Source organism: Elephantulus edwardii, unplaced genomic scaffold (assembly GCF_000299155.1).
Source record: "Elephantulus edwardii isolate Elephantulus edwardi_28Jun2011 unplaced genomic scaffold, EleEdw1.0 scaffold00016, whole genome shotgun sequence".
Lineage (NCBI taxonomy): Eukaryota > Metazoa > Chordata > Mammalia > Macroscelidea > Macroscelididae > Elephantulus > Elephantulus edwardii.
The window spans coordinates 28,522,946-28,536,469 of NW_006399766.1; positions in this window are offsets into that span (position 1 = coordinate 28,522,946).

A 13,524-nucleotide genomic window follows, 5' to 3' on the forward strand; every position below is an offset into this window, starting at 1 on the left:
ACAAGTCATATGCTTTGACCTTTTTTGCTCCAAAATGAAGTTTTAGCCTAATGTCATTCAAACCTTTTCAGTTCAGCTCAGGACTCCATCTCTACATGCTTCTCACATGTCATAGTTAGCCTGCTTGGCAATTTCTTTCATAGAAAAGATCTTGCTCGTTGTGAGGCATAAATCTAAGAAAGAAAATCCAGGAAGCCAACTGCCAACCCTAGATAGATTGGTAGAGTTGGCAATCCTGAATAAACATACGTGAAGAGTTCATAGCCATTTGTAGTAAAGTGAATTGGACCTCCCCACCCTCTAAATACATGTTGGAATCCAACATGATGTAATCCAACATGTGGATACAATCTAACCTAATAGCAATATCGTCCCTAATGCAATAGAATGTAGTGTGATCAGCTGAGGTCATACCAGCATAAGGTGGGGCCAAAACGTAACCACTTCTGAGTTATATAAGGAGATATGCACACATGGACCATATAGAGCATACAGCCTAGCAATGGTTGTGAGGGTGGCACTGAGTTGGGCACGGTTTACTTCTGATATACCTAAGGGTCAGTGAGTTGGAAGTGATTTAACAATTGCTAACAACCACAATGTCACAGAGTCACATAGGAACGTACTGGAAAGACAGTACCTGTGTGAGGATCACCAAGAACCAAGGACTACTGAGACTGCTGACAAGAAAGCTATGCGTGTTGCTGAAATGCTGATTTGCACTTTTAGCCTCTGAAATGTTTTGAGAAATCAAAAGCCACTCATTTGTGTATACGGCAGCAGTATTACACAAGACCCCTGTCAAGACCATCTATGGCAGCTGGAAGAAAATTTGCCCACATAATTTGAGTGCTAGGCAAAGAGTAGCATGCTCCATAAGACAGTCCCTGTCATCAAGGGGTTTTCATTAGTGTAACAGCAGATAAAACTAAGTATACTGCAGTGTCAGGGGAAACGGAGGATCCTGGGAATAAGGTGATCATGAACTGCCTTCTCCATGTCAGGCATTTTGGTAAGTTCTTTACCAGAATGGTCTGATTTGATTTCACCTCAATGCTGTGAGCTAGGTTGTATCCTTAGGGCAAGTTATGGAGGAGAAAATGATGGCTTACAAAGGGAGAATATGTAGACCCAAGTTGTGGAACTAAAAGTTAGACCTGAGATCCAAATATCAACATCTGATTCTGTCTCTTTTAAAACTTCTAAGTGAAGATGTCCATGCAAGCATGTTCCTGAAAGGGATTCCAGATAAACAGGTAAGCAAAGCTGACAGCAAGGGAGATATAACACTTTGTAGCAACAGACCAGGTTTGGTATTCATTGCTTTGATTGAATCCTGAGTTTGCCACCTTCGCTGTGACCCTGGACTAATTCCTGAAGGGCTAATGAGCACTATCTGTATGATGATGATGATATTACCCATTTTGCCTGATAGAAAGTAAACACTCAGTGAACAGAACTGCTAGTATTATCATCACAATTCTTGTTGGATGTAGGCAACCAAAATGGGCAACTGTATGTTACACATCAATGAGCAATAGGCACAGCTTCACAATTATCCGAAGAACAAGAAGTATATATTGTGCCTTGGGATCCAGAGAGGAACCATGGAGTCAGCAACGCGGGAAAAATATAAAATGCATTGTTTGAGCAACTCAAATACATGTGGTCTCTGAAGTCAATTTAAATTTGTGGAGGAAAGCTTACACTAGGCTATCTAGAGAAATGAATCAACTCAGGTCTTATTTTAATTGCAAACCTAAGCATTGCATGTCAGCAGGCACTTCCTAACACTGTCACAAAGTCTTTTAGAAATAGTATGTAAGGCTGACACTCCAGTTGATTGGTGACTCAGGAGATCAGTCTTTGCTGTGTTTCCTCAAGTGAGACATTTAATAGGGATATGTTGATCTGCTTATGCGGAACAGAAGAGTTAATGTAGATGTATTATCTGTATGGGCTGGCTTGAAGGATAATCATTAGTAGTAGTGGTAGTTGAGACAATGTTAATTGTTCAGGAAGATAATATAAAGAAGGAGCTAATTACTTAGCTTGTCTGGGGGGGGAAGGGGAATGCTTTTATGAGGTAAGAAGAGGAAGAGAAGGCAAAAGAAGGCCAGCCAGAGAAGACGACTAGTGCTGTAGGAGCTCAGAGAGACAGAAAATCAAGGAACATTGCTTCAATTCGGCTGCTTATAGAGCACCGTGGAGGTATAGAACGCTCAGGATCCCATGCCACTATATTAAAATCTTTGATGCTTAATCCAAAGGTGCCCTGGTACTATGGTAGTATAGTGGTTAAACACTTGACTTAAAAAAATATATTGTGGTTTGAATCTTCTTGGGAGAAAGATGTGTCATCCTGCTTCTCTAAAGATTATAGGGAGCCTTTTAATGATGTTCTGATCTGTCTTACACGATTTCTATCAATAAGAATTGACCTAATGGCCATGGGCTGGTGTCCAATCTAAAAAAATCACAACCATCACACCTCCAGAGATTGTCAATATTTTATGAAGTAAAAAGATTTTTTCCAATATTTTCTCCATTTATTTGGTTTTCTTCATTTTTAATTTTTTAAAATTAATTTTAGTGAAAGTGTACAGAGACTTAAGGTTTCCAGTCATTCATTGTTGCACTTTTCCCCCTGCCTACCCCCTCCCCCCAATTCACTCTTCTTGAAAAGAAAAAGAAAAACTCTTATTGTTATGCAATCCCTCCCCCCAAGTCCACTCCACTATGCGGCCTTCACTCTGGACTTCTGTAATGACAAGAACACCTATTCATATCTCCCTTTTAAACTGTTCTCTCCCTCATCTGTTTCAATGCAATAAATATCATTCCTCCCCTCCTTTTCGATCTTCCCTCAACCCTGATGTCAGTCCCATTTTACAACAGTGGCCCTATGCAATATTTGTCCTTTTGTAACTGAGATATTTCACTCAGCATAATGTCCTCCAGGGTCACCCATTTTACATAATATTTTATGCAAAGGCATTTGACTGCATGGATCATAACAAACTGTGGCTGACTCTGAGAAGAATGGGAATCCCAGAACATTTAATCGTGCTAATGCGAAACCTATACTTGGACCAAGAGGCAGTAGTCAGAACAGAGCAGGGCAACACTGCGTGGTTCAAAATTGGGAAGGGTGTACGCCAGGGATGCATCCCGTCTCCATACCTTTTCAACATGTATGCAGAGCAGATTATCCGAGAGGCTGGGCTCTATGAGGAGAATTGTGGCATCAGGATTGGTGGAAGAACTACTAACAATCTGCGTTATGCAGATGACACAACCCTGCTTGCTGAGACTGAGGAGGACCTCATGCACTTGCTGCGAAGGGTCAAGGACTGCAGCCTTCAGTATGGACTGAGGCTCAATGTCAAGAAGACAAAGATTCTCACCACTGGACCAATTGGCAGCATCAGGATGGATGGCGAAGAGATTGAGATTGTTCACAGCTTCATTTTGCTCGGCTCCACAGTTAACGCCCTTGGCACCAGCAGTCAGGAAATCAAAAAGCGTATCACGATGGGAAAGTCTGCTGTTAGGGACCTCTCAAAGGTACTCAGGAGCAACAGTGTCTCTCTGGAGACTAAGGTGCGCCTGATACAGGCCATGGTATTTGCAATCGCTTGTTATGCATCAGAGAGTTGGACAGTGACTAGGGAGGACAGAAGGAGAGTGGATGCTTTTGAGCTGTGGTGCTGGAGAAGGGTACTGAATGTACCCTGGACTGCCAGGAAAACAAACAGATTCATCTTGGAGAGGATTAAACCAAGCTACTCCTTGGAGGCAAGGATTCTGGGGATTCATCTGACAGACTTTGGACATGTTGCCAGGAGGGACGGGTCCTTGGAGAGGGACATCATGCTTGGGAGGGTGGAGGGACAGCGCAGGAGGGGAACACCCTCTATGAGATGGATTGATTCGGTGACTGGGGTAATCGGGATGGGTGTGTCAGAGGCGGTGCGGTTGGCTCAGGATAGAGCAGGGTTTAGGGCTGTTGTGCATAGGGTCGCTATGAGTCGCAAACGACAGCACGTAACAACAACAACAACAACAACAAATAATTATTCTTGGATAATATCTATCTTTATGTAATAGTACTCTGGAAAGCTCTATGACATTATCACCCTCAACTGAAGAACACATGAAATATTTAGCTGTTCTTCCCCCTACTCCCCACTGATGTGTTTCTGAGAATAGATGATTTTGATGGCCAAACTGAAAATTAGACTAAGTTCAGCATATGTACTGTTTTCCCCCCTTAATGATAATAATTATAATCAATATTAATTATAATGATGCTTAAGAAAATAATGAATCTGCTCTTCTATCATCATTCTCCCATGAAGCACCTGGTGGATTTGAACTATATATCTTTGGATTGGCGGGGTAGCTCCTTACTACTAAAACACCAGAGCTCCCTTTTGTGATGTTATTTTTGTGTACCATAGAGTTGAAACTGACCCATAGCTGACCCTCGGGTAGATTTTCAGAGGCAGTTGACTGCCTGGGAGGAGATTGTCCATCCTTCTCTCAAGGAGCAGCTGGTGGGTGGCCTCCAAACGGATGCCTTCAGGATTTCAGCGCAGCTTCTTGATATTAGCAGGATCAAAATGAGGACAAACAGATGTGGTCAAGTCGACTCTGAGTCCTGGTGACCTATGTAAGGTTGCCGAGGAAGGACAGAACCCAGTACAAGCCAAGAAAGACAGGAGAAACTTCTGGGCTGGCTCTCATGCAGAAGACCAGCTCCCACTAGAAGTTAGAGGGGAATTTTATATTTTCTTACAAGAAACTTGGGGAAAGGGATGTTTACAGATGCTTCTTTTAAGAAAGGGAAGTGGCAACAACACCAAAAAGAATTGGACAAAATGACAGCAAGAAAACCCTACCTCTCAATAATTATACTGAACGTGAATGGTTTAAATGCACCACTGAAGAGAAAAAAGAGTAGCAGATTGGATAAAAAACCAAAATCCATCAATATGTTGCCTACAAGAGACACATCTGAAAAATGAAGATAAAGAAAGACTAAAAATTAAGATAGGGAAGTGGGCTGGGGTCTCAAATAACTATGTCTGGGGAAAAGGGAGTTGGGTAGTTTCACACACTGTTTCCTGTGATCAGATTTTCTCAGTAGCCATTGTAGGAGAGGAAGGAAAGGGCTCAGCAGTCCTAATAACCCCGTGTGTGTTAAGAGTAGAACTATGCTCCTTAGAGTTTTCGCTGGCTGGCTTTCCAAAAGTGTGTCACCAGTCCTTTCTTCCTAGTTGACTCTGGGTGAATTCAAACCTCCAACCTTTATTTAGCAACCCAGCTGTTAACTGCTCAGTCAAGTTAAATACCTATAGATTTTTTATTTAAGAAACCCAACTGTGGGCTCTATGGAAGTTTTATATAAAAAATATCGGCAGGTTCCTAGTCATACATATTTGCTATTTATTCGCTATTTGGATTTTCATTCCTCGTTCCTTAAATATAAGTGTTCATAACATTGGTCCAAAATATTGTCTCTCCTCTGTTTCTCAAGCCTGTATAGCATTTGAGCAATATGCAGGCTCCTTTTAGTTAAAGCAATTCTTCATGGACAAATGATAAGATTATAATTTAGAAATCAATCAAGTCCTTTTTAATCACCCTTGGACAATCTTGGGTAATAAACCCCCAACTTTTAAATTCTAGCTTTCCCCTTGGGCAAATATTAGCCTTTCCAGGGTATTGTTTCCAGTAAAATCTGTTCGTTCAACAAGCTGTTCCCTCAGTGGCCTGTCGTCTTCAGGCAGATGAGTGAGCAAATAGAATTTGATATCATGCTGTTAATCAGAGGATAGTAGATATTGATTGCCTCCCTGTCACCTCATTGGTGACTTCAAATCACCTTTCCCAGGTCCACAGCCTTGTCTGCCTGCTGTTTGCCTAATTAGGTGCTTAATTGATACAAAACAGGTTTTTCTCATTTATCAAAGGTTTAGAAACAGAAAAACTTGTATCTACCATTGGCTTTCCCAATACCTCAAGTTAACCTTCACATAAGTAAATAAATGAGCAGAAGCGATATAATGATAGCCTTATGTACTTGTCCCAGTGGCGCTTTTTGTAAAACAATGAGTAACTGTTGAATTGAGACCAAATATCTGGCACAGCTCATGGGACATTTGAGAAGCGAGCCTTGTGTCATTTTATCCCCACTTTTTATGAAAGAAGCCCTGGTGGTGCAGTGGTTAATAATTTGGATGATAAATGAATGGTTAGCAGTTGAAACCTACAAATGGCTCCAAGGGAAAAAGATATGGCAATTTACTTCTGTAAAGATTACAACCTTGGCCAAACAATAGACAGTAGAACCAAGGATCAACTCGGTCCTCAGAATAGTCAACCACCTAAGATCAAAAGGATAGAATTTCCCCAGAGATAAAACTTAAAATATGGGAAGGGATAGGCTAGACAGATGAAGGAAAGCAGGTCACAGGGAGGAGGTGGGAAGAGTGCTGTAAGATTGTGAAGATTGCAATCAGTGTCATGAGACAAAATGTATATGAATGATTGAATGGAAAACCACTTTGCCTTGTAAACTAACTAAAATACTATTTAAAAAAAAAGAAACAAAAACATGTTAGTCTTGGAAACACAATAGGGCATTTCTACTGTGTCTGTAAGGTGACTCCACAGCAGTGGGAGTGGCTGCCCTGAAATGAGAAGATTACAACTCCACTATAGAATTGACATGTGGTAGCACATGCTGCCTGTGACCAGTATAGAAAGCACAACGGAAAGCAGTATAAACTGTGTCCTCATCGGACTTCTGATAGTGTAGTAGGGAAGCCTATATATTTGGATTTTTACTTCAGAAAGTGCTCTTAAAGTGACAAAAGCAAAGGATTCTGTGTCTATGGTTAATTCTGTAAGAAGAGATTAATCAAGTCAGTACTCAATGAATAAAAGATGCTACCCAACGTGATCATTTTCCACAAGCCATCTCCAGGAGACATGAAATTCTCAATACTGATCTATAAAACTCAAAAGGTAGATCTATGCGATCAATTATTTAATGGCGCTGTGGCATGGGATTTATAGAGAAATGCTTGAGTTAGCAACATAGGGGGGAAAAAAATCAAATGGACTGTTTGATGAACTCAAGTGCCTGAGGTCTCTAAAGGTAACCCAAAAGTGAGAAGAAAAACTTTACCCAGTCTCTACAGATAAAAGAAGCAAAACACATGTTGTCCTAGTTTGTGACCAAATCTTAGGCAAATATTTGCAGCCACGCATTTCTTACATTGTCACATCATATCTTGGAAGCAGTGTGATGGGTTGACAGCCCAGCTGAATGGGGGCTCCAGAGATCAGCATTCTATTCCTGTTCAGGATTTTGTCCAGCGAGCAATTTAACCCATCTCTGCATCAGGCTCTATTGAAATGGGGTTGCAAAGAAATGTAGTTTCTAATTCTTTTTCATGTGCTGATCCTCTCCGTGTATATTATTTTTCCCTTCACCCATAGTAATATTTAGAAATCACTTTGAACTGCTTTGAAGGCCTTGGTGCACTTTCATGAGTGGAGTTTGTTTAGTCATAGAGCTCATTGGTGGAGTGTCTTTGAAATATGATTAAAATCTTTTACAGATGAAGAAATCGAAAGCCAGAGTAATAAAGTGATTTGCTTAATCCAGGGAATCTCAGTCTCAACAAATGTCTCTTGACATGTTGAATTAGATAACTCCTTGTCATGGGAAGGGGTAGAGATAGTGACCTTCAAGCAGGAGCTATGTTTTAACACCACTCTTCTCCGCAAAGGGGACATTTGACACTATCTGAATATATTATTGCTTGTTAAGACTGAGAAAAGGGTGGGTTCTACCAACATTTAGTGTGTAGAAGCCAGCGATACTGCTAAACAGTCTACAATACGCCCAGCCCTCTACCCCTGGAATTATATTCTAGATAGTGCATGTAGTGATGGGGCTAGACTTAGAATCCAGGTATTCTATGTTTATGTTATTCTTATTGTCATTCAGCCATACTAATTTAGCACAAGAAGTGTGGGACTTTGAGTGAGAGGAGAGACCAGGTTACAGGTTCCTGGATGGTGAAAAAAAAATGTACTTAGCTGCGAACAGAAAGATGGGAATTTCAAGACTATCCACAGGTGCCTCAAAAGAAAGTCCTGGTCACCTATTTCTGGAAACTCAGCCATTAAAGACTTGACAGAGCATAGTTCTACCACACGGGCACACATAGAATCAACTTGATGGTGACTGTTGTTTTATTTGCTTGTTTGTTTTCCTTTGCTTTTTAAATCTGTCTACTTAGGACCCTTCGTTACCAAGGGAAAATCTACTCAGAAGTTTGGTTCATTGCATCTTTGTGTTGTATTGACTCACATCAGAATAATGAAAATAGGACAAGAGAAAAGTGTTAAGCTGACACATGTGAGAGATCGACTGAAAAGAGCCCCACAGAATTAACAGCAGTGCAGCAAGTGTGTGTTTCATAGGATAAATCTGTTCAGGGCATAGCTACAAAATGAGGCATCCCAGAACTTAATTCCATACGCAGATGTCAAATGCAAAAGATGCCTCATAAATGTCTGTAATAGAACGTTTCATCTATAGTAATAGTTGAATAGCTTACAAAATACTAATATTCTGAAAACATGTTTGAGAGGACCTGTGGATCTGGGTGACAAGACTACAAGTTTAATAGAAACCGTTTTGGGCAGCTGTAGATAAGGCTGAAACAAGAGAGAGCTCTCTGTCATTGCTTTTGAGTCAAAATCAGTTCAGCAGCTCCTCACCAGGGGAAATTGCCTAGCTTTCTCCCAGAGCAGCTGCTGGCTTCTAATCACCAGAGAGGCTCCATCTTAAGGTTATCAGCTCATCTCCCCACTGACTATGCGCCCTCACAGCTCCTCAGACAAGAACTACCACAATCTGAGTGAGTTCATATTTATCCAAATGAGACTGGAAGATATCTATGTTTGTTCCCATTCCAAAGAAAAGTGACCCAACAGAGTGTGGAAATTACCAAACAATATCTTTGATACAACATGCAAGCAAGATTCTGCTCAAGAGTATCCATCACATCAGCAGAGAACTGCCGGAAGTGCAAGCTGGGTTTAGAAGGGGTCGTGGTACTAGGGATATTGTTGCTGATGTTAGATGGATCTTAGCTGAAAGCAGAGAATACCAGAGGAATGTCTATCTGTGTTTCATTGACTATGCAAACGCATTTGACTGTGTGGATCACAACAAACTGTGGCTGACTCTGAGAAGAATGGGAATCCCAGAACACTTGATCGTGCTTATGTGAAACCTATACTTGGACCAGGAAGCAGTCGTCAGAACAAAGCAAGGAAACACTGCATGGTTCAAAATTGGGAAGGATGTATGCCAGTGGTGTGTCTTATCTCCATACCTTTTCAACCTATATGGAGAATAGATTATCAGGGAGGCTGGACTGTATGAGGAGAGTGTGGCATCAGGATTGGAAGAAGATTCATCAACAATCTGCATTATGCAAATGACACAACCAGGCACTCAAGGTTATATTGGGTTTATTAGCTTTTCCTTTTGCTGGTCTTCTTCCTCCTTTCCAATCAGGAATTGTGGAGACATTTAAGCATATTGTACTTATACAAAAAGAGAAAAGAAAATAGATATCCTCACATATCATTAATATGATTTTTCCCAAAGCAATAATTAGAAAATCCACAGGTAATTTATTAGCTAAATTAGTCCCTTTAGCTCTCTGAAAAAGGGTTCCTTTAAATGGGTGCTATAATGTACATTTAGTCTTTATCTGAGAGCTATATAAGTACTTGAAATGGAAAGAAATGTATTGAGCAAATATTTATGGAGTGTTACTTTGCACTGGCACTAGGGATATCATTGCTACTTTGCCATGGCACTAAAGATACAGTTTCTGAAGTCAGATGGATCTTGGCTGAAAGCAGAGAGTACCAGGAGGATGTCTATTTGTATTTTATCAACTACTCAAAGGCATTTGACTGTATGGATCATAATAAATTGTAGCTTTTAAGAAGGTCTTTGAGAGCAGAATTTCCCAATGTAATACCTCTTTTAAATTCTTGACTGCTACTCCCATGGATTTTTACTGTAGATCCAAGTGAAATTAAATAATGAACAACTTCCAGCTGTGTGTGTGTGTGTGTGTGTGTGTGTGTGTGTGTGTGAAGTGTCTTTGAGTCGTAGATGACTCATAGTGACCCTATGAACGATAGACCTGAACACTTGTGTAACTTCCATCATTTCTCCAAGTTCATAGAGTTTTTGGAGGCAAGCTGTTTCAGAAGTGGATGCCACTCCTGCTTCCAAGCATGTTTCAATTGGGGAGTTCCACCAAACACTGTCCACCACAGGGAACCATTATCGCATTTGACACAGCAGTGTCACAGTGTTCAGCATAACAACAACCATGAGTTACCTCTGCACAGCAAGTGGACAGACCAGGGCTATACCACTTAGAAGAATGTTTGACCAAAACCAGTTAAAACCAGGCCTGAGGGCCACAGATTAAAGTCACCCACCTTTGGCTTGGTAGCGTAACTTTTGTCCACTAGTCTCATTGTTGTTAAGAGCCATCGAGTCATAGACGACTCTGTGCAGGCTGGGGGCTGGTTCTGGAATGATTGGTTGGCTGGAAGTCTCTTTTTTTGCCAATGAGAGCCCAGGATGCAAGCCTGATTTCTTTGAAAATTCATCTGGGGTCTTTTGGAAACTCATGTGGTCTCAGAGAGGTGAATAGCTGGCTCTGTCCCTCTGTGCTGGCCTGGGGCTGGCTCTAGAGCGATTGGTTGCCTGACTAAGGAAGAGTAAAGAGTAAAGACCAGTTGATGTTTTTGAATTGTGGTGTTACAGTATTGAACATGCCAAAAGGACTTACACATTGGTCTTGGAAAAAGTTCAACCATGGTGCTCTTAGAGGCAAAGATGATGAAACCTTCTCACCTACTTTGGACATTTCACATTTCATTATGATACTTTACTTTGTCTTCCCACTCTGCCTTTGAAATATTTGGTCCAGCTCCTTAATTTCTTTATATCTTCCCTTTAGCTTTGGCTTCTCGGCACTCTAATGCAATATTCAGAGTCTCTTCTGATATCCATCTTGGTCTTTTCTTCCTCCTCTGTCTTCGTAATGACCTTTTACATTCTTCCTGGATTATATTATCAATACCTATTCAGTCTATATGCAGAACAGATCATCCAGGAGGCTGGGCTCTATGAGGAGAAATTTGACATCAGGATTAGAGGAAGACTCATCAGCAATCTGTGTTGTGCAGATGACACAACCTTGCTTGCTGAAACTGAGGAGGACCTGAAGTGCTTACTGCAGAAGGTCAAGGACTTCAGCCTTAAGTATGGATTGAAGCTCAACATCAAGAAAGTAAAGATTCTCACCACTGGGCCAATTGGCAGCATCATTATAGATGGTAAACAGATTGAGATTGTTAACATTTTCAGTTTGCTTGACTCTACGATCAACTCTCTTGGTACTAGCAGCCAGGAAATCAAAAGATGAATTGTATTGGGAACGTCTGCTGTCAGGGACCTCTCCAGAGTATTGAAGAACAACAATGTCAGTTTGGAGAATAAAGTGCACTTGATCCAGACCATAGTCTTGACAATTAATTTTTATGCACCAGAAAGATGGACAAAGACTAGGGATGATAGAAGATGAATTGATGCCTTTGAGCTGTGTTGCTGGAGAAGAGTATTGAATATACCATGGACTGCTAGGAGAACAAACAGTTTTCTCCTAGAGAGGGTGAAATCAGGCTGCTCCTTGGAGGCAAGGATTCTGAAGCTTCATCTGAACCTACTTTGGGCATGTTACAAGAAGGGACCAGTCCTTGGAGAGGGACATCATCCTTGGGAGGGTGAAGAGACAGCATAAGAGAGGAAGACTCTCTATGAGATGGACTGATTCAGTGACTGGGGTAATGGGGTAGGTGTGTCAGAGACAATAAGGTTGGCACAGGATAGAGCAAGCTTTAGGGCTGTTGCACATAGGGTCACTATAATTTGCAGGTGAGTCAATGGCAGTTAACAACAAACAACAACTTTGTACATATCAGATGGGACCAGTTCCTGGAGAAGGATGTCATGCTTGAAAAAGTAGAGTGTCAATGAAGGAGAGGAAGACTCTCAAGAAGGAAAATTGACACAGTGAATGCAGTAATGAGGTTAATCTCGGACTGAGGATGTCACAGGACTGGAAAGGTTTTGATCTGTTGTATGTGGGATAACTATGAGTTGGAATCAACTTGATGACACACAACAACAACAATAATCTTTTGATTAACAGTCAAGTGTTTAACCATTGCGCCACCAGGACTCTTCTTCCTAAGCATGTTGTTGGGCTGTTTTTTTTGTTTTTGTTTTTTGGTGTTTTTTTTTTTAAAAGAAGACTTTTCTTTTATACTGGCTTACTTACAAAGATCTTATACATTGTTTTTCACATTGGATCTTCCCCGTTTCTTTTACCCACGTCTTCCCTTTACCCATCGAATTGTGTGACCCTATGATTACTCACTACCCCTGCCCATCCTCATTCTTCTCCTCCTACCTTCCCACCTTGGATCCTCATACATGGTTTACTAAGCATGTTGTTGTTGTTGTTAGATGCAGTCAAGTTGTTTCCACTTCATAGCAACCTTATCGACATCAGACACATACCCTGCCTGGTTCTCGACTAGCCTCATGATTGTTGCTGTACTCGAGTGCATCTGTGTCAATCCATTTCCTCAAAGTTCTTCCTCTTCTCTCTTTGCCAAGTCCAATGACTTTCTCCAGAGTTTGGCTCCTCTTGACAATATGCCCAAAGTGTATGAGAGGAGGTGTCACCATCCTAGCTTCTAGGGAACCTTCTAGCTACACTTCATCCAAGACAGATTTGTTTGACTGGCAGTCCATGTTATAATCAATATTCTTTGCCAGTGTCACCATATAAAAGTGCTAATTCTTTAGTCTTCTACACAAGCAAAGGGAAGAGCAAATGCAACAGTCACAAAAAGAGTTTTTGCACTTCTTGAGGACTATTGGGAACACTAATATTTGTGAAGTAAAATGCATCCATAGTAGAACAGGGGACGTAATAAGGCTAGGTCGTGTAGTAGTTGTGGTATTTCTCCAGGTGAGATGGGGGACATCTGGAGTGTTACAAATGGAGGCATGTTTGATCTGATTTACTTTACAAGTATTCCTATGGGGCAAGAAGATAAGAGAAGTGAGATGACACCATTGAGGTTCCTACTGGAATAATCCAGTCAAGAAACACTAGTAGTTTGGACAAGGGCAGATTTGGTGGACATGAGGGAAATGAATAAATTTTAAATAGTTTGGAAATTGAGCTTACAGGAGTTTTCAAATAGATTGTACATGACATTTAAAAAAAATTATTTTGTGTGTGTGTACCATCAAATAAGATCTGACTGGTACAGGAGGAAATTGTCCCTCCTTCTCCAGCAGAGCATATGGTGGATTTGAGCTGC